General features: G+C 35.6%; 1 pseudogene; it reads right to left on the reverse strand.

Annotated features, from left to right (window-relative positions):
• Positions 1–11,795: 11,795 nt before the first annotated feature.
• On the reverse strand, positions 11,796–19,250 carry LOC145776648 (3-galactosyl-N-acetylglucosaminide 4-alpha-L-fucosyltransferase FUT3-like; annotated as a pseudogene).
• Between the last annotated feature and the right edge of the window lie 3,923 nt (positions 19,251–23,173).

Genomic DNA, 23,173 nt, shown 5'->3' on the forward strand with positions numbered 1-23,173 from the left:
ATAAAATATTTAAAGCTTTTCTTTCTTATGTTGTTACCAAGAAGTCACGAGCTGCCGGTCTATTAATAGGTCTACCATACATCCTCTTATGTTTCCAAATATCATCCTTTTCAATTGAAATAAACTGCACACTGTTACAGCACAAATATCTACTTTATAAAAAAACGATTATATACTTTTGAAAAAAGGCAAGGAAACGACAAAGTATTAATGGGCTATTTCAAAGAATAATTTTTGTGTTTTGTTTGCTGCTAAAACTTCATTTTCATTGAATTTTACTCATTAATTCAGTGCGTGAAATTCTGCTACACTGTTAGTTGGTCCCGGATAGCCTACTCACTATGTCCCCGGTTGGTCCAATTGCCTTTGTCTTGCAATCTATAAACAGAGCACTGACGATGCAGAAGAACAATATCAAGCCAGTTGTTCATAAGTTTTATAAAGAATGTGCCTCTCTTTTTAGTGATAAAAATATGATAACTCTAGAGCAGGGGTTCTTAACCTTTTTTGTCTCGTTTACATCTTGCCGAATTAAAAAATGAAAATTTACCCCCACAGTTTTGGTGGCCCCTTGTGATGTCATCGTGTCCAATCAACCATGCGAAGAAATGCAAAACATCCTTTTTTGTCTGGATTTACCTTGGCAAATATCAAAAACAAGCTCTTTATTTGCCGAGAACACGATTGTTCTTGACAGGGTCCTGTGATTGTGAACAATAATGTCTGGAACAGTTGTTGAAAGAGCTACTCGCATGTCGTTTTTGGGAACTAAGCGAGATCGATGTTTTGTTTCAATAGTCAACAATAAGAGAACTCTGCTTCACACAGATAAGTAGTTGGAAAAGGTATAATAACTTCCAATGCACGCTTAGTCAGCGTAAGAAATTCTTTGACTAATCCACACCAAAACTTGGAAAAGTCACCATAGCACAATAAGAATTCAGAACAAAGCGTTGTTGAACATTGAAAATCAATCAATTCATCTTTGCAAAGACCATCGTCAGCAAAACTTTCTAACTTGGCTTCGAAGGGATGAGTTATCCAAAGAGCCGTACTGTTAAAACTTTCACCTTCGAAGTAACCGTCAAAATTCTTTTTTAACCCTTTGAAGGTTGGGGGGGGGGCTGTCAATTCAACTTTTTTGTATCAACAGTTGTATCTCTAAAACCACTGAGGCTGCGACTACGAGATTTTTTGACTTTTCCTAACTTTTATTCACCTTTCTTGAGCTGAAATTTTGAGCAAATAAAGGTTATAAATTGAGAGATATAAGGCATTTCTCAGCACATCTTCTGAAGTATTTCATTTTCTATTGTTCAAAATTTTCCCACCAGCTGGATGAAAGTAATTGATTTGGACCTCCTAACTGTTTCACAGCGTAAAGGGAATTGGCTGTATGTAAAATTATGTAAAAAAAATTTAATCACAACATTGCAATGCATGTTCTTCATTAATCTACCAAAAAATAATGTGTAAACTCACGCTACAATTACAGTCATAAGTCACCTCAACATTTCAACGTATATGAGCAGTTTTAAAATGCACAAAGTTTTAATTTTCGGATATGCTCAGCGTGAATACTTTTACAAAGTGAAACTTAAATTTTGAAACCGTGCCTTAAAAAATAACAGAGGTATCACTCCTAAAGCATAAGAAGAATCGACAGCCCCCGCTTCTCCAAACTGAGCAAGACTCCAGGAGTCCAACCTTCTAAGGGTTAAGGCGTCAAGGTGCTGGCATATTTCGACTTCGAGGTCAAAAATCTCGTTGCGACTTCTACTGACTTTCCAATTATCAAATGTTGGAAAATTTGTCTAAATTCCTTTTTGAACTCTTCTACTCCACAGATCTAATTTTGTCTTATAGCCTTAATTTATGATTCAGTAAATTTACCCCCAGAGGGTAAATTTGCCCCCGGTTAAGAACCCCTGCTCTAGAGTCTAGACAACAATAGATCATGCTCTGTGCTTTCTCATTTCGGTGCCGTCTATGTTATGGACATTGAATTTCTTTTATTCGTCTTTGCGTTGGTTGTAGCCCATAATTCTCCAACAAAATGAAATAAACTGAACCGAACGTTGCTGTAACGATCAAACCACTCAGTCTGAGGCTTTGATTAAACTAATGACGTAGCTCTTCAGCTTACTTGTCAAAACCCTCAGATTCATAGATTTTCTGTAGGCAATCAAGAAAATGAAATATCTTCTGACAGGTGTCAAACCCACAACAATGCTTGATATAAACGACCCGGTTACATGTCTTGTAATACAAACGAATGTATTTTCACACGAGTCAGTTCAATCATATACAGCTAAAAATCGATGAAGGTGCGACAGAATGAAAACGTTTTACTCTTGCTACGTTAAAGAATATTGTTATATTTACAGTAGGCCTATGGTTATTATATTGCTATGTTATATTCTTTCGCACCCTTAGATTCATAGATTCTCTGTAGGCAAATACGAAAATAAAATTTCGTCTTACATGTGGTTTGATTTTGAATCTTTATCCACGAACTAACAAAGCGTTGACTGGAAGAGGATTTGAACCACTGACGCAGTGCCGATTACAGAGTTTGGTTAAGTGAAGTTTGTTCTTGCTGTTGAAATGTTTTGCCTGTGAATTATGCCTTAAAAATTGATCTGCAAATAATGTTTGTGATATTAGAGGCCTATTTAGTGTTAGAGTATTTGCCTTAATATGTAGGCTACAGTATAAAAGAGTATCATATTTCAATGTTATACTACGCAGGCCCGCAACCAGCAAGTATTTTCGGGGGGGGGCATTTAATTTTTATCAAAGAACAAACATTAAAATGATGCATTGTGACATTTTTATGTTAATGCCCACGCCCATTGATAAGAGACAAGAGTGTGTGGCACTACCATATTACGGTTCAGTGGTCATAACTTATGGCAATCACGTTTTTGTTTAGTACAGCATTAAAGGAAACTAAACTAGCCTTTGTAACCTTTTCTCATTTAGCTGTGACTAACCGAGGAAGAAAATTACGATAATACAGTAATGTGTTCAGTTGATTACAAATAAAATACAACATCTGTAGGCTACGAACTGCATTGGCACGACTGGAGTCATAAATTAATCAATAACATATATTTACATCAACATAAACAAACAGATACATATGAATAAACTCAACACGGTAATTACAAATTACAATCCTGAAACATTTTGTTGGCTCAACAAGCTTTTATGTTTGTAGGCCCAAAGAAGTTGACTTTGCAAATGTAAAATGACATTTTAATGTAGAGCATAATGTCTAACTTTCTACTTGATTTGGCAAGTTCGTTTAACACCAATTCCGCGCTTGGAATTTGAGTAACAGATAATGAGGATGCCAGCCTAATTTATCGAACAAAATCGTTAGCATGGCTTCCAACCAGCGTAGCCTACTTTCGGTTTCGATAGTCTACACTCTACAGTATGGCTGTCCGTGTACGACGTAGCCTACTTCTATTCATAGTACATTTCATACTGCATAGAACGCTTAAAATTTTTTCAAATTTTGGGGGGGCAAATGCCCCCAATAACCCCCCTGGTTGCGGGCCTGATACTACGACTATACCAGGGTTACTCAACTAATATTACAAAGGTCCAGTTTGACAAGCTGAATATTTTTAGCGGTCCGATGAATAAGTTATTTCACACGCAGCCATGAAAGTTAAATTATCTGTACCAAACCACTTTTTTAGGTAAAATGTAACTCGAATTGGATTTCTGAGAAAGTGTCGGGGAGTCTGGAAGTCGAAGCCTCCAGCAACTAGGATAATCACAGTAAAAATTGCTTCCTCCTAGTAGAAACCTGTTTAAAGAAGCCCTGAAACGTGGTAATGAGGTTATTCTTCCAAAAGCTCAAGGTCCATGATCAACACCCAGCAGGTCCAGATTCGGACCGCGGTCCGCCAGTTGAGTAGATCTGGACTATACTTTGTGGTGTTTTATCTCAATGGGATGCGACCCATTTACAATTATTTGAAATAAATGTTGTCATTTTGAAAATCAAAGCCACTGTTTTGTCTTCCACTTGAATCCACTAACAGTTTAGCAACTATTCTGTCCTTTGTACGAATGAAATCAATATCGTGTAACAGAAGAAGGTATGAATTATGAAGGTGACTAAAATTTATCTGCGAAAGAAAATGACCTCGTTGCATTGCTATAACAAAAAATGAGCTTGTTTTTGAAAAAATATTAAGCTACATTCTAACAAAATGTAAGAATTTATTAAATCTACTTTGTGTTGTTGATGCAATATTTTGTGAAAATGTTAGAAAATGTTGAAAGAAATTATGCTCTACGTACGCGTGGACTCTATATAGGCTACAGGTAGTTTAGCGAACATTGTAAAAGCTATGAACCCACATGAATCATGATGGTAACACTTTACTATGAGTATCAGCGGTTCTGCCAATCCAAGAAAAAAATTCTCATTGCCTTGCATTTTGCATTAGACACAAGCACAAGACATTGTACCACCAATACCAATAGATGGTGAGGATGCATGGAATAAAACTATTTGATAACGCCAATATTGCATTAAATTTCATTTAATTGTGAATGATGATGAAGCTGTGAGGAACTTAGGCTATGGTACAAAAATGAAGTTTTCGGGTGTAAATTGTTTTTAGCAATCCGCTTTTAGCCTCTTTGTTTGTGTTTGTTTTACAAAAGTTTGGAAAAAATGTCAGACGAACATGACAAATATTCCAAAACTTTGCTGGCATTGACAAAAGTCACAGATGGAAGTGCCCGATGGAAATGCTTCGTAATCAGGCTAATGCTGTTCAATGAAAGAAGATAGTTTCTTGGTGAGGTATATTGTAAACCACATAGACCAGTGTTTTTCAACCTTTTTTGGCCCAACGCCCCCTTCATGAACTGGCAACATTTTACCGCCCCTCCAACAAAAACGATTAATTACGAAAAGCAAATATAAAACAATAAATACTACAAAAAGTGCTCAAAGCCAAGCAGAGCGAATTACATCAAATACAGGCCAGTTACCAGTCTATAAAACCCTTACAGCCTGTTTTACCCTAAAAAGGAGATCATGAGAAGGTTCTTATTCAAATAGAATTGTATTTCTATTAGAAAAGGACATTTTGATGATCGCCTTTTAGGGTGAAACAGGCTGTAAGGGTTTTAGAGACTATAGTAACTATATTTGATGAAAAGCAAATATATTTGCAATTATATTTGCAAGCAGGGGCGTCGGAACGACTTTTGACTGGGGGGGGCAAGATTATAAAAAAAGGGCACTTTTATTGCTGAAAGGCCATTTTTTTAAGTTTTAAGATAAAATAAGTTACAGCTATAATGCTCATCTATCAGCTCATTATCGAGTAATGATACAAGTGTCCGTTATACAAAGAACATTGGAACGGAAGGGCATCAAACTATGTTATAATGATGTAACCTAGCCTACAGAATTTTGTGTCGTGAATAGGCCTATTTTTTTAAGGCAAAAATGAAAGATTATAATTAGGTAAAAATCGAATAGCAGAAATATTGCAAAATATGCAGTAGCTTACATGACCTTAACATGCATGACCTTAACAGCGAACATTGCTGTTTCGGTTCGGATTAACGTTATAGTTGATTCTGTAGTGCATTTAGTTCAAAAAGTGATAATTTGTACAATAGTAAGTATTATTCTTGCAAAAATGTAGTTATTAATTCAAAAACCAATCTATTTGCTTGGATTGGTTAGCTACATCAGGCACATTTACATTGGCATAAAAACTGTCGTTATTTCACTCTTTCAAGCTTTTCAAGCTATTTCACTTATTTCACTCACTAGATCAGTATGGGAGAAGAGAAAACCTTAGAATTTTTAATGTTGAAGAACCGCATGAAGAAGGTGATGATGGGGAGGAAGTTATATTAAAAATTAGTAAAGAATTGGGCATCAACCTTTGTAAGGAGGATATCCAAAGAGCACACCGTTTGGGCAGGAAACAACAAATTTCAAAAAAAACAAGACCAATTATTGTACGTTTCGTGTCATACAAGAAAAGAAATGAAATTATCTTCAAGAAAAAAAACCTGAAGCAAGGAAATGTTAACAAGATCCCAAGTGCTTTTGTCACAGAAGATTTAACCCCATTGCGTGCTAAATTATTTCATTATGTTAAAAATTGTTGTGATGAAAGATTTTCCAAATGTCATACAAAAAATGGAAAGATAATTGTTTTTGAAGAAAGCGAAGACAGATGGTATGTTATTGAAACTCCTGATGATTTGTTTAAAATGAAAATTGATGTTGATTTCAAACTGTTGAACTATGAACCACTCATACATAACTTGAACTCATAAATTTTTTGAAATTGGTGATTCTATCCTGAAATCTCCTTTTCTGATAGCTATTGCATCCAAAAATTCTTGTAAAGTTTGTATCAAACTATGTAAACCAAAGCAAAGATCTGTCCAATGTGAGATTTGTGATTATTGGCTACATTTAAAATGCATTGGTTTAACTTCTAAACAATTTTCTATGCTTGTGAACAGTAACCAAACTTTTTTTTGTGCAAGTTGTTTACAGGATGGGTTACCATTTCAAAGAATTTCTGATAATGATTTGCTAAACCTAATTAATATTGATGTTGATTGTGAAGTAAAGTGCAACACATCACACGACAGGAACTGCCTGGAATCAAATGTTGAGGATGATCAACCAAAATGCTCAAAAAATATAACAAACCAATTAAAACCAGAACCAAATACACAATATTTTAACTATAAACAATTGCAAGAAACTGTTAGTTTCAAAAGTAGTTTGTCTTTGTTTCACTTTAATACAAGAAGTCTAGGGAAAAACAAAGAAAACATTGAAGAATTTAATCAACTTGTCAATCATTCTCCTGATATTCTTGCCATTTCAGAAACAAAAATTGGTCCTAACTCGTTCCTTAATTATTCCTTACCAGGCTATGTCATGCTACATAAGGATTCTTGTAGCAGTGCTGGTGGTGTTGCACTTCACTTAAAACAAGGCAATATATTTAATGAGCGAAAAGACCTTTCGATTGATATACCCAATTGTGAAAATCTTTGGGTGGAAATTGTGCAAAAAAAACTCACCAAGTATTATTGTAGGAGTCATATATCGTCATCCTAGTTACGCTTTTTCTGCATTCAAAGACAAAATAATTGATTCTTTAAACAAATTAGAAAACTCTCGATGTAAATACATAATTTGTGGAGATATAAATATTGACTTGTTAAAGGCTGCAAAGTCTCCTGCAGTATTAAATTATAAAGAAGCCCTTGAAGCTGCATGCTGCCAGTCATTGATAACAAGTGCAACTAGATTTTGTGGAGAATCTAATCCAAGCCTACTAGATCACATCTACACAAACATAACTTGTAACCAAAATGCCTATGGCATTTGCTTACATGACATCTCTGATCATTTACCTATTTTCTTATGTGTAAAAAATAAAAAGGTAGTGTGTAATTCACCCACCAAAAAAATTCGAAGCTTAAAAAAACTTTTGTCTTGACAGCTTCTTATGCGATTTAGAGTCTAATTTGAATGAAGTAAATACTGATTGTGATGATGCAGACAACTTGATGCACTCTTTTATTATGCGATTTCAAGTAACACTGGATAAACATGCACCACTTAGAAACATGTCGAGAACTGAAATTAAGCTCTCTAACAAACCATGGATAACAAACGGCATTCATAAATCTATTAAAACAAAAAACAGACTATTTAGATATTGGATAAAAAATAAAAATGAATCAGCAAAGAGGAAATACAAAGCATATTGCAATAAGCTGAATCATTTGAAACAATCACTGAAAAATCAACATTACAAAAAAAAGTTTGAAGAAACAAAAAGTGACTCCAAGAAAACATGGAAGATCATTCATGAGATGATAGAGGGGAAAAGAAATTCTAATAATAAAAAGCTTCCTTCAACTATGACTATAAATGATAAAAGCTATAAAACAAATTCTATTGAATTCATTAATTTATTAAATAATTACTTCACAAATATTGGAACTTCAATGGCAGCTAAAATTCCAAATTTAAATGTAAATTTTGAATCATTCATGTTTAACAGAAAATGTTCTTCTTTTGGCTTTCCTGATATAAATGAGATAGAAGTATCTGATGCTATAAGGAGCCTCAAAGCAAATAAAGCTTCAGGCATTTTTGAAATACCTTCTAAATTTATCAAAATGGCTAATGTAATTATATGTCCTTTTTTAACAAAAGTACTGAATAAATGTGTATTGCAAGAAATCTTTCCTAATGTACTCAAAAAGAGTCTGATAATACCTGTACCAAAAGAAAGAACACCTTTACACTTTACAGATTTGCGACCAATTTCTTTATTGCCAACTTTTGCCAAAATTTTTGAAAATTTTTTATATAAACGGATGATGAATTTTATTGATAAATATAATATTTTAACCCCAGCTCAACATGGTTTTCGTGAAAATGATTCAACAAGCTTAGCATTGACAAAAATTTATGATGATTTACTTTCTAACTTGAATGATCACAAATACACATGCTCAGTTTTTGTTGATTTAAGTAAAGCTTTCGATACAGTTGATCATGGCATACTTTTAAAAAAACTTCACCATTATGGCTTTCGTGGCAAGTTTTTAAACGTTTTAACATCTTATCTAACAAATAGAATGCAAAGTACAAAAATTAACGGTAAGAATTCTAATTTCAATGTTGTTAAATGTGGTGTCACACAGGGGTCAATCCTTGGTCCCTTGCTTTTTCTTCTTTATGTGAATGATCTTCCAAATGCATCTTCTTTTTCAACTACACTTTTTGCTGATGACTCAAACTTTCATATGTCAGATAAATGCCTGTCATCTCTCCAAAAAAATGTCAATAGAGAAATAGTAAAAATTGATGTGTGGATGAAATCCAATAAACTTTCATTAAATTATAGTAAAATTATTTATATGATCCTCTGCAACAAAAAAAGTGCAGCAGAAAATTTTAGTCTGTCCATCAGTGGCCGATCCATCGAAAGGAAGAAATGTATAAACTATTTAGGTGTAACTTTGGATGAGCGATTGACATGGGATAGTCATATTATTAATCTTAGAAAGCAGCTTGCAAAGGTCTGCGGCATAGCATTTAAGCTGAGATACATTGCCCCTTTAACAATATTACAAACTTTATATTATGCTTTGTTTCAATCCAAGATCCAATAGCCTCCTCGATTATAAATTGGGGAAGAGCAAACTCTACATTGCTTGCTCCACTACAAGTGTTACAAAACAAGTTCATTCGATCCTGCTTGTTTTTGCCGAGGTCAACAAACACAACTGTTCTTTATCACCAATTTAATGTGCTCAGAATTGACGATATTATTAAATTAGAGACTGCAAAATTTATGTACAAATATGTGCACAAAATGCTGCCCCGGGCCTTTGCTGGCTGCTTTATTTTTGTAAACGAAATTCACCATCATAAAACCCGTCAGAATCAAAAGAATGATTTATATTTGCCTTCTACATCGTCAAACTCTGGTAAGAAGATGCTATGTTTTAATGGAGTGAAACTATGGAATCAAGTACCAAAAGAAATAAAAGAAAAGTCTTATAATGTTTTTAAATTTAAATATAAATGTTTATTAAAGAATTTGTACAATGATCACTCCTGAAACGTATCATCCGCTTATTTCTCTACACAGTTTTTTTTATGTTGCCCTGTGTTATTCCATTGTTAATGTATTATGTAAAGTGCTGGTATTGTGCTATATATTATATATCATAATCAAATATAGTTATTACTATCTGAAGCCTTTACAAATTGTTTCACCTAACGGATCATCAGAAGGTCTTATTCAAATAGAATCTGCTTTGCCTTTTTGCTTGGCATTGAGCACTTTTTGTAGTATTAATAGTTTTCATTGTTTTATTATATATCATATGTGTTAATGTTCTTAATTTTGGGTCTTCTGTTTAAATGTTTGGGTGGCAGCTGACTTTGGTGACCTTTTGGTCTTTCGCTGCCATCCTTGTTGTGCGAACTATTTGTGTTTATTGTGTTTTTGCTTTTTGTGTATTTCTTTTTCGCCAACAAGACAAAAAAATAAACTGAAACTGAAGCTATTTCTGGCCCACTGAAACAAATTATTGCACGGTGGACACGACGTTGCAGTAGAAAAAACACCGTAATAGCCTATAGTGTAAAAACTTGGACAAATGCCGATATTGCTAATAACATTGTAGTACGTAACATGATTTCATGTGATGCCAATTAACATTAGCCTGAGGGTAAAATAGGATCATAAAAATTTACAGATTAACACGTCAAACCGCAGCTGCGCATAACAAAAAAATAGTAAAGTTTTAGTTTGGATGAAGCAATCTACAGGACTATAGACAACTGATGAAAGAGTAAAATTACAAGATTGCAATAAGCTGATGTTGATTTTAAAGTTTGCATCAACAGGTTCTATGGTTTACGAGTGCTTTTATAAGTGATAGATATTTGTGCTGTAATAGTGTGCAGTTTATTTCAATTGAAAAGGGTGATAAGAGGACGTACGGTAGACGTATTAAAGGGCGGGGAAACCCAAATTCACTTTTTGCGAGTTTTTTGTTTCAGCGTGATGTCATTGTGTACAACATGCGTTTTAGCAAAAAAAATCCAATATTTGTTGCCCTCGACACGCAAAGGCCGCTTTTGTTTGATACCCGTTTGCGAGGTCTCCCGCGCATCAAGCTGTGATTCTGTTCGCTGTGACGTCACAAGGTACATATAGTTGTGGCCAAAAGTTTAAGACCAGACTTGATTTATGACGATTTTTGCATTACTTCAAAATACTGCATCATATATTGTTTCAGTTGCATCATCTTTATGCATCATCTTATATCTGATGCAGTATTTTGAAGTAATGTAAAAATCGTCATAAATCAAGTCTGGTCTTAAACTTTTGGCCACAACTATATGTACCTTGTGACGTCACAGCGAACAGAATCACAGCTTGATGCGCAACGAGACCTCGCAAACGGGTATCAAACAAAAGCAGCCTTAGCGAGACGAGGGCAACAAAATTTGGATTTTTTTATTGCTAAAACGCATGTTGTACACAATGACATCACGCTGAAACAAAAAACTCGCAAAGTTAATTTGGGTTTCCCCGCCCTTTAATTAATAGTCGGGCAGCTGGTGACGTATTGGTAACAACATAAGGAAGAAAAGCTTTAAGTGTTTTATCAAACTTTCCCCACTGAGTGATGTTCAGAAACCCTCATTCGGGGTTTCACTTCTGTTGCGTTTGGACGCCACGGCTTGATGAAAAACTATTTTGGGGGTCAAAATATATTATAACGTACAGGATCAAAACCTTTCTTCATGCGTTTTGTATTGTATTTTTTTAATAGCTGACAATCACGTTTTAAGTCGCAAATAAACTGAAACTCGTTTTTCTAGGCTGCTGTAAAGTGTTCCTCAAGTCTTAATGTGGCACTCCATGCTTGCAATTTAGGACCACTCTGATGTAATCTAACCAATTTGCTTACTTTTTTTCTTATTAAACTTTTTCTTTCTACTAATGTTGCTTTACTAAGTTTACCCCCTTTTGTATTACATTTAGCCTACCAGGAGTAAATTTAGAACCTGTTGAGAATCTTCGGTTCAATACATGTCCAATACCAGTTTGAGTGTTAATTTGTATTGAAATAGGCCACAAAATACATTGCCTTGTTCTTCACTATCAAGTTTGCCTTTACATCAGTAGCATTTCTTCATCATGCCAGTGAGTGTCTCTGTATAAGCAGGATAATTATGTCTTCAGTGATGATTTTTTTTCAAAGTAATTTGGTAAGCATTCTTTGTCTTCTGTGTCATAAAAAAACTTAGGCAATGAATCCACAATGCGAGGTTTCTTTGGGTATCCAAACAAAGGTATGTCGGAGTAGAGCTCGTTGTACATTGGATTATAAATGTTATCCACATTAATGCCGTGTAAAATGCGACATAAGTGACAGAAACCCCAAGCTCTGTGCGGATGAGGCATGTCTTCAGGTGACATTGTTCTCCATTTGAAGTATTCTTTGTATGCAGTGTCATTTTTGTTAAGATAATTCAAATATTTCACAAGTTTGGTGGGCGTTTCAAAATCGTCAGTGTGTATGAAAGAATTTGGAGGACCAAACTTTTCATAGTCGATTTTCTTTGCACCAAAGATAACAGGGACAGCATCATTCCTCATGGCGTTGTGGAACTTTTCGGAAATGTGGTCGTTACAGTGATAACCGTTGTCGAATGTGAAATAGAATTTATAACGCTTTGCAGTACCCATACTTTTAAGTGGATTATGAAAACAACCTCCAAACGTGTCTAACGCCAGACCAGCTTTTATAATTGTTTTGGCATATTGCATCCGCCTTCTCACAGCCGGAGTTGAAGCACAATTTGAAACCACCCAAAAACGCAAGATGAGTCTTCTTTGACATCAGGTCATCAATGTCTTTTTGTGGATTACCAGAGCCAGATTTTTGTAAAAAATCCATCACAGATTTCGCAGTGAAGAAAAACGGATAATATACATCAGAGTGGTTCCTGTAAAATAAAGAAACATTTATTCTAATATCCACAGACTACTCATTTAATTTTTAAGTTTGTTTTTTTACCTATACTGCATGTTTTCCCAACGACGTAGCAAATTCTGCTTTTTTTGTTAAATCGTGTTACCTCAAAAGTTGCAGTCGAGATGAACTCCATGACAACATTCAACATAATAGGTGTATTCAGATGCGGAGATTCATTTAGATGTTGGTTGCTGTGATTCATTGATGAATGTTCTGTTTTGCGTGTTGTTAATAAATATGGATTTATTGGCCTGATGCAGCTTGAGAGAATCAGTATATTTAACTTAGGCGCATTTTATATATTGTGTCTTTAAGTGTGTACTAAAAATGCAAAATAAAAATACTAATATATGCACCATTCACAAGCCATGACGAAAAAGTAGAAGATTCATATCAGGAAATACATAACGTAACGGAAAAGAATAAAAATCACTACATAATAAAAATGGGAGACGTTAATGTAAAGAATGAATGCATTAAAAAAATGACAGACATACAAAAAGAGGATATGGAACTAGCAAGATAAATGCACAGGGTGGAAGGTGTAGTCAGTTTTTCAACATCAGAGAAACTGATCACAACAAAATACTTTTTTCAGAAGTCAAATAGGCCTACAAGAAACTGGAGTAGGGAATCCAACAGAATAGTGAAAAACGAAAATGATTATGTTTTAACAAATACATGTTACACGAAAATTTATCTTAAACAATTAAACACCTGATTTGGCTCATCAAAACAAAAACATTGGCTACGAATACATCTGGCTACACATAGTTGCTGTATGATAATTTATTTTACACAAGTTTGCTGTTGAAGTAAAAGATGTGAGGCATTCATTTTATAGCAACGTGTTAAAGAGTAGTTGTTTCAACAAATTAGCCCACTCAAATAGCTTATAGCGTGCGTATACACAAAAAAAAATTTTAAAACATGATTTTTGCTAACCTATACGTCATGGTGAGATAGAACACACGATCCAGATTATTTAAAGTCATCCCGCGGAGAGTATACAAAGCAGGAGAAGCTTCTAATCTCCACCAAGTATACAGCTGGTCAGGTCTCCTGTAAAATGCAATTTCCATCAATTTTACACAAGTGCAGATGACGCTTAAATGAAGCGGACAGTTAGAATAATTTAAAGACAAAACTTCAACAAACTGTTTCAAGACATTTTACTTTTACTCTATGAATTTACATAGTCTAAATTTGTTGAGCCATTCCAAAGTTACACTTGGCAAGAATACAAGTATTGGCAATGTAAGGATGTAGGATTGAACCATTTAATTTTAAGAAGAATAATTCTTATAATTATATCAAGCATTTGAACAGCATCAAACATACCTGTATTTTAGCAGTGCGTCATGTCATTCGCACAAGAAGAGACAGTTGCTCAAGACACGTATAGCCTAATACTTGATTGGTTTTGAATCTTTATCCTTTGACTAACAAAGCCTTTTATATTTCGTTCCTGGCAAATTCGCATACTTGTAGAAGCTTTGAATCACTGACGCAGTGTCGGTTACAGAGATTGACAGAGTAAAGTTTCCGATTGTTGTGTTGAAATGTTGGTGCCTGGGAATTAGTCCATGCACGAGATCAGGCCCGCAACCAGCAAATATTTTCGGGGGGGGCATTTAATTTTTATCAAATAACAAACATTAAAATGATGCATTGTGACATTTTTATGTTAATGTCTACGCCTATTGATAAGGGACAAGAGTGTGTGGCACTACCATGTTACGGTTCAGTGGTCATAACTTATGTCAATCACGTTTTTGTTTAGTACAGCATTAAAGAAAACTAGCCTTTGTAACCTTTTCTCATTTAGCTATGACTACCCAAGGAAGAAAATTACGATATACAGTAATGTGTTCAGTCGATTACAAATAAAATACAACATCTGTAGGCTACGAACAGCATTGGCACGACTGGAGTCATAAATTTATCAATAACATATATTTACATCAAACAAACAGATAGCCTACATATGAATAAACTCAACACGGTAATTCCAAACTACAATCCTGAAACATTTTGTTGGCTCAACAAGTTTTTATGTTTGTAGGCCCAAAGAAGTTGACTTTGCAAATGCAATATGACATTTTAATTTAGAGCATAATGTCTAACTTTTTACTTGATTTGGCAAGTTCGTTTAACACCAATTCCGCGCTTGGAATTTGAGTACGATGGATTTGCATGAGAGCTAGTCCAGAAAGCCTGTCCTGCCCCATAGTGCTTCTAAGGTAACTTTTCAAGCGTCGTAGACAGCTAAATGTTCTTTCTGCAGAAGCGGTTGTGACTGGAAGTGTAGCCAAAATTATCAAGAGTTTGTAAATGTTTGGATAAAACTCTTTTTGGGATTCTATTGCTGACACCGCATCAATCGCACTTGCTAGCCTTTCACTTTCAAGAATTCGTTCCCACTTAATTTTCAACCTGGCAAGTTCATCTATCATGGCTTCGCAGTCAATGTATCCTTTGTAAAATTGTACTGTATTGTCAATGTCACTATACCTCGTTGAAGCGACATTTCTAGTCACAATGAGTTGAATTTGGGCAGCTGTTTTAAAATGCTCATGAAATGTTCCTTGCTATTCTTGTAGAAGGCCATCTACATAGGCTACGGTATGTATACAGAGCTTATTCACCACGCTATCGCAGCTGCTTTTGATCTCGAATTATTTAGTTGTTTTTAAACGCTTTGTGTGGTGATGATGGATGCTGACATTATGTATACGCTAACGAAACAGATAATGAGGATGCCAGCCTAATTTATCGAACAAAATCGTTAGCATGGCTTCCAACCAGCGTAGCCTACTTTCGGTTTCGATAGTCTACACTCTACAGTATGGCTGTACCTGTGATAGGCTAGTACATTTCATACTGCATAGAACGCTTAACATTTTTTCAAAAAATTTCAGGGGGGGCAAATGCCCCCAATGCCCCCCCCTGGTTGCGGGCTTGCACGAGATGCAATCATTTGCATTGTGTCATTTGCACTCAAAGGGTTAGTGTACGTATTTTTCAAGTAGGTTACAGTATTACCTTGATACATTTTGCAAAATCAGTCAGATGAACATGGCTTACCTATTTGGTGGCATTGTGGCTAAAGTGAAGTCGCGGAAATGGAAAACCACCGCTTTTGTATCAGGTTCGGCCACCTAGAAAGTTACATTTGGTAACGCCTAAGACAGGGGGTTCTTAAGCTTTTTTGGCCAAGCCCCCTTGACGTCACTTGTAAAACTGTGTGCCGCTTTTTTCTCGTAAGTTATAAATTAAAATCAAACTACGTAAATTTTGCATGTCTTGAATTTTAAAACAAAGTTTATTTCCATCATACATAAATCATTAGCCTAGCTGCTTTTTCGAAGCCAGCAGTTTAATTTGTAGTTTAGTTGAAGACAGTACACATCGCATGTCAAGTTAAGTTTGTTCAGAGCTTGTGTCTTCACACTTACAATTAGGCTACAAGTCCAAAACAGCCACTTTCACACAAAAGATTGTCACAAACAGCTACAGTATACAGTATATAGACTATTGTTACCAAACATTAGACTAAACAACAACCGCGAGAATATCTGGGATGGAAACTAAAGAACTTAAATTAAGGTGTTACCAACATTTTGTTCACGACTTGTACAGTACAGCTGCATAGACTACTAGTACAAAGTCTACCACCTTCGCGTTCCCTCGGATAATCTTCACGCCCCTCAAAGGGGGCAGGATACAAAACGATGAACAATAAAGGTTTTGTTTGTAAACTTTTTTCAAAATATTGTTTCTTGTTCTCCATATTGCGCTCCAAACGTTTACCAGAAAATAGAAGTGTCAGATTAGGTAAAAGTCGCCATTTCAGTTTTGATCACAACTTTAGTGAAATTAAATTTAAAAACTATGCAAAAGGATAAAGTTTTAATAAACCTGGCAACTTTCAAAAATCGGAGTTGGTCAGCTATAAACCGAGGAGTCGGAGACGTATAAGTTACTACACAGCCCGATTCCACAACTCTGATGGGAAGGACAATTTCCTCAAAAAGAAATTAATGAAACAACAGAAGGCTTTCGGGGCTTTGTTTTGTAAGATTACAATTTTACAAAACTTGTTAATGAAGATGAAGATTAAAAGCAATAATGTTTATTTCATTTGTTTTCAAAGTTTTTTTTTGACTTAACAAGATACTTGAATAGTGCTTTATAGTGTCAATTGAAGACAAAAGTGTTGCTTAGCGCTAGCTGAGTAGCCGGAGCGCGCGTTACTTTTGATTTTAGTAGCAAGAGCGGTACAGCGCGTTACTTTTTACCGACAATTGAAGTTTAGGAAATGTTCTTTGCTAGAATCTATGCATAAAAAGTTGATTTTTAACTTTGTTTTTTTCACCTGTCGGTTTCTTTTTTTAAAATTAATTCTTTTTTCAATAGCTTTATACTGGTTAACAGACGATCACTCACCTTTGATCTATCAAACGTAATTAGACACCTTCCACAGTTATTAGTATCGATGTCTATAGGACTTTTATCTCCAAACATAGGAGCCCATATCAAAATAGTGAATACCTGAAAATACAGACCAAATCTAATTGAATCGTTTAATAATTACACATTTTAGAGTGTTCAAAATGAATTTCCAGGTTCTGAAATAGATAAAGGAGTCTGGTAGCCATTTGTGAAGCTTATTGAAATTTGTCATCATCATCATCATCATCCGTTCAGTCGTTTACGACTCTCGGTCACTCTATACGTTATCTTTCTCCACATCTCTCGATCCCACGCAGCCTCCTTCAATTCATGCACTCCCATGCCACTGTCATTTACAATCGTGTCAAGCCATCTTGTTTTCGGGCGCCCCCTTCCTCTTCCTCCGCTCACCAAACCAAGCATGATGTCTTTTTCCATTGATTTGCTTCTTCCATTGAAATTTGTCACTTAGATAATATTTGTCATGATAAAAAAGTTATAGGCTAGTCAATATAATTGGTGATTCAATTGGTCACGTTGGCTTCAAAAATGTTCGATAGAAGTCTTTAGTATCGTATGCAAGTGTCTTTGGTATCACAGATGAGAGATGGAATATCTTTGGTAGCCGATGCTTGACATTGGTCTTGGACACGAGAAGCAGCTGAATCGATAGCCTATAGTGTTCTTTGCTTCCTGTCTGCCGTGGAGTTTAGTTTGTTACCTATATGATGCTAGTTTTGTCGTATTAATTATACTTGTATCGTAGTCGTAGCCTGCTGCTCTCACAACTGACGACATAAAAGTTTTTGCGACTAGCGAGGAAAAAGTTTAAGTGGCAGCAGCAGTGGCCGAGTGGTTAGCGCGTTGGGCTCGCAGTCGAGAGCCTGCATGTTCGACTCCAGCCACCCGCACTTGCTGTTGTTTCTCTGGGCAAGAAACTTTACGATAATTGCCTCTACCTAGTGATCGATTTCGAGTAATGGGTAGTACCAAATTTAAGTCATAAGTTAAGTAGACAACCGGAAACAGACATTGCTGTCGGCTGCAGCGTGGGTCAGGTGTATGTCGGAAGGCGTACACCGATGCATAGCGCTCAAGTCCGCTTTCCCGCAATGCAGGACAAAGATAAACAAACAAACAAACAAACAAACTCTAAGTGCACCACCCTGCGCATGCTCATGATTTGCTGCCAGACATTAATAAATCACTGTTATTGGAAAGCTATTATAAGTAGAAAATCATTAAATCCTTCCACCAAAACTTCCTTTGTTTTTGCCCTGTGATGATGTTGTAGCCCTGGTAAGCTTTGTTAAAGCTAATTCGATAAACATCAGAATATTGCGTTTGTTCTGCCAAGTGCTCAGTAGTCAGTGCTGCTGCACGACACTTCTGCTTCACACCGAAGTGAGATGGCTGTGTCCAGAGAACAGTGCTAGCTCACTTAAAATCTCGGTGATTGCAAATGGCTGGCAAAACTAGCTTACCTGAAAAATATTTTTTCTCGACTCAGCGAGATAAATTTATTGCTACAAAGAAACTTTGCTTTCATGATAGAATTTGCAGATAAATTAAAATCGTTTCTACTGTAGCTATTGCATAAGCGCATAATTAAACAGCCAAAGATATATTTAAAGTCTCTTCCTTGCAAAAGTGTTAATCTTTCATGATAAAGTCATATCTAGAACTTACAGTTGTGAAGAAGATTTTTCAAGCATGCGGATGATGAAGAACAAATTTCGTGCTAGACTTTCATTTGAACAAAATTTATTTGTGTGCCATTCTAAAACGCTTTCCACAATAGATTTGTCGTGGAGAAACGCCAAGCTCATTCATTGCATCAAATGTGTGAAATAATGGTTGTAGCGTAAGTGTAAACAGATAGTTTGTTGTGTTTTGTCTTTTCAATTGCATATACACGTTTTGCTACATTATTTTTAAGAGGTACATGTAGATAAATCGAAAAAGTACGCAGCTAAAAAAAGCTTCAAAACTCCTGCTCTAACATCTAATAACAACACAAGAATCATCATCACCTTTTCTTGAGCTTTGTGCAAAGCTTCTTCGAGTTGATGTTTTAACTTTGGATCAAACTTAATTGAAGTTGTTGATGTCTTGCTTGCATATGAGACATTCTTGTATTTTAAAACCTTTGGGAATTCACGCAATGCTCCAACATCATACGAATATGTCATAAAATAGATTGTTATCGCGCAAATCCAGAGACATAGGAATGAAATAGGTTTTTTTGCTTTTAGAGTGAAACAAATCATATTCACTACCAACAAGCAACAATTATTACTGAAATTATAATTTCAAGGCAGATAAAAAAGTATTTTTAGGTAACAACACAAAAGATGAAAGAAAAAAGCAAAGTTGATTTAGTGTGGCTTTTTCTTGTTATATACTGTAATTTCAGCCGTGTAAACATAGAGTAACGTTAGCTGTTCTTTATTGCTTCCATTATTATTGTATCATTATTGTTAAACAATCAGTAATATTAATAAGTGTAGAGTTTCTCGTTTCAGATTTCATGTCAACTAAATCGGAAAACACTTTTTCTCATAAGATGAATTTTTAGGCATCCGTGAAAAAGTAGCATAGATTTTTTCCTCTTTTAGCCCATGCCTGAAAATTCAAAAGAAGAAAAAGGTTTATACAATCAATTTATTGGAATGAATTTTTTCCTGGTTAAATTTGCCCACAATTCGAATAAATTCTCCTCCTTTGTGGGTTTACCATTAAATAGCTGCATAATCCACGAGTTTACTTTCAGAAGTTTGTCGTTATCTTATTTATAGGCTATATATATAGACCAGGGCTTCCCAAACTTTTTTGCTCGCGACCCATTTTAATCTCCTAAAATGTTTCGCGGCCCCTTACGATTAAAACGACGAACAGTGCGAAATATACATTTGTGATATTTATTGAAAAGCTTAAAATTAAATCTAACGAAAGCCAAAAACAATTTAGGCTACCGTTCTCATTTCAATTTGTTTTAATTTATTTCTGACCATAACAACGAAACCTATGGGCGGCCTACTGGAAACAAAACAAAAAAGCAAACACATTTATTCAGTGTGATGGGTGTGACTGCTTTCTGCCACAAAGCAAGTCCAGCCGTTGCTCAATATTGGTTAAAGCTGGTCTCAAGACGGTTTCAATGTTGCTTAGGTTGGAACGGTAGGCGAAGTGAGAACATTTTAGATAAATCGTTTTGAAATTTTGGTTTCCAGATGTTCAATATTTTGAGGAATCCATCAAGTTTAGATTTCAATGCAAAATATTGATGTTTTCTCCTAAGAGGGGGCAAATTAAATTCGTTTAGTTTTTCAAGCAAATCTGACATTTGACATAATTTCAAAAGCTAGATGTTATTGCGAAAATGGTGGACCAAGACTGAATTTTATTCTGTTGGAAAAATCACGATTTCGTGTTTCAACGTTAGTTGGCTAGTCTTTTTAAAGCTTTGACTTTTGAAAGCTACCTCACTGCACAATACAGTAAAAAAGTTTTTAAATCAGATTCCATTTCGCTTCATAAATTTTCAAAAATCCTGGCAGCCTATTGAGTGCGCGACTCTTAATAAAGTTTGTTTGTTTGTTTGTTTATCTTTATCCTGCATTGCGGGAAAGCGGACTTGAGCGCTATGCATCGGTGTACGCCCTCCGACATACACCTGAGTGACCTGACCCACGCTGCAGCCGACGACAATGTCTGTTTCTGGTTGTCTACTCTACTTATGACTTAATTTTGGTACTACCCATTACTCGAAATCGATCACTGGGTAGAGGCAATTATCGTAAAGTTTCTTGCCCAGAGAAACAACAGCAAGTGCGGGTGGCTGGCAGGGCCTATGAGAGGGGGGTACGGAGGGTACGGCGTACCCTTGAGGGCCTAGGCCTGTGATTGCTGGGGGGCCCGGAATTGTGATTTTATAGTTTACGCGCAAAAATGTTTGGTTAAAACCATCCTAAACGACTAAATTCAAGCATAAAAGTTGTTATTCTTTAGTCCTGCGAGGGGCCCGTAATGTAGTAAGAGGGCCCGGAAAGGTAACTAAGTGTATTGTGTGCAAACTACGGGCCCAAAGTGGTGATTTAATGCTTTAAGTTAAAAATGTTCTGTTAAAAGCACCCTAAATTAAATCATAAAAGTTGGTTATTCTCCTGTCCGGGGGGGCATAGCGTAGCAAAAGCAAGGTTGAGATTGCCTAACCCGCCAAATATTTTTTTAAAAGCCCGGGTGTTTTTGGGCTTTTTGTGTTTTTTAAAAATTATTTGAAAAAGGTAGTTTCACGCTTATTTACTTCAAAATGAATTTAAGACTCTGTTACATCCCAATGCCTTGGAGAAAAAAAACTGACCAGAGTGTTGGTCCATTACATCAGAGTTCTACAGTAATAGCACATTATACTGTTATGTAGTTGTTAAACTGGTTGTATGTGGGTCCACATCTTTTAGGCGCAGACAATTAGGCGCCGGTCAAATAGGCGCGCACACTGTGGTGTCAAGATATTTAGGTGCGGAGCATTGTGGCGCCCGGTCGTTTAGGTGCTATTTTTAGTAAAGTCTACATTGTGCTTTTCAGGTGGGTTATTTCATTATTTGCAGTGTTTAATTGCGCATTTTCCATATTTATTAATTGTTTAATAAAAATCTTCATCCTTACACCTCATGTACCTTATCAAACAAAAGAGCTTGCTAAGTGGGTTCTTTGCTGTACTTGCATTATTGCATAGTCAGTAGTCAGGCACTGCACACCAAAATTTTTACCACCCGCTTGAATAGGCTATAGGCTACGGTATGTTTTTTTATTTATATATATTTGGTGTAGTTATTATTTAACTTAACTAAAAGGGAACTCAGTCATCTTTGGAAACTTGAATAATTTATTGATAAAGCTTTCGCCGGCGCAACCTGGACTAACAACAAATAAATGCCGAACTCGCAAAAAACAGTAGGCTATATTTTTTCTGTTCAATGTAACATTTTGTGTGAAAAGCATTGCCCTACCTACCAAACTGATATAACCTGCAGACTTTACAAGGAAAGCACCTATATGACCGGGCGCCACAGTGCTCCGCACCTAAATATTGTGACGCCACAGTGTGCGTGCCTATTTGACCGGCTCTTAACTGTCTGCATCTGAAATACATGCTCCCCTGTATGCAGAGATTAGAGGCCAAAGAAACTTTTCTACTTGCTTGCCACTCGTCCCACTCAAGATTGACCAATCACCATCTAGTGTTGAAGTTAGTTGTAACATCACAATATTCAGTATATATAGTATTATTGTGTTCAAGAACCTCTGTTTTAAGTTACATTATGTGATACATTAATTACTTGACCGTCCAATACTCATTCCTAAGTCCTACCTTTACCTACATTGTGTGCAGTGTAAATGTTTTTCTTATAACTACCCTGACTTTTTTTTATTTTGTTTATTACATTCCTAACCGCTGTATCATATTTCTAACTGTTTACACCTTCACTATTAGGGTTTGTAGCCTATGCTGCAGTGAACTGTTATTGCCTGCTTATCGCTTAGTGCTGTATTCTACACTGTTTAGCTGTACTTGCAGAATGTCTTGTATATATTGTGTTTTGGTCTTCATCTTTTGCTATTTTATGTAACATACAAATGCATTTTTCTGCTTTTGTCTTCAACATGTGCATCTTCTTTTTTTGAAAAGTAAGAGGAGACATAATTCACATCTGGTCAACTTTCTCAATGTAGCACAGCAATGTTGTCCTAATTTCACACTTGATTCAAATTTTTGGTATTTCTACTCATTTTATCAGCACTGTGTTACTTACTGTGTAGTGTGTATTCACAACCTATGATATTCTTTCTTTTCCATGCTTGGCATTTCTGTAGTGTAAGGACAATTTCAAGTTAACATAAACCTTGTCATTATTTAGATGCATAGGAATAGAATTTAATTTAGAATAGGCCAATCTCATTCTCTGTTGCTATAAACTTGTATTTTATGATGCTCAGTCTTATCTTACCTGGCAGTAGGGCAGGGTAGGCCTGTATCATATGAGGTAAGTGACATATTTATCTTTCATATTCAATATTATTGTGCATAGCGTATTAAAATTAAATAATAGTT

This window comes from Aplidium turbinatum, chromosome 9 (genome assembly GCF_918807975.1).
Source record: "Aplidium turbinatum chromosome 9, kaAplTurb1.1, whole genome shotgun sequence".
Lineage (NCBI taxonomy): Eukaryota > Metazoa > Chordata > Ascidiacea > Aplousobranchia > Polyclinidae > Aplidium > Aplidium turbinatum.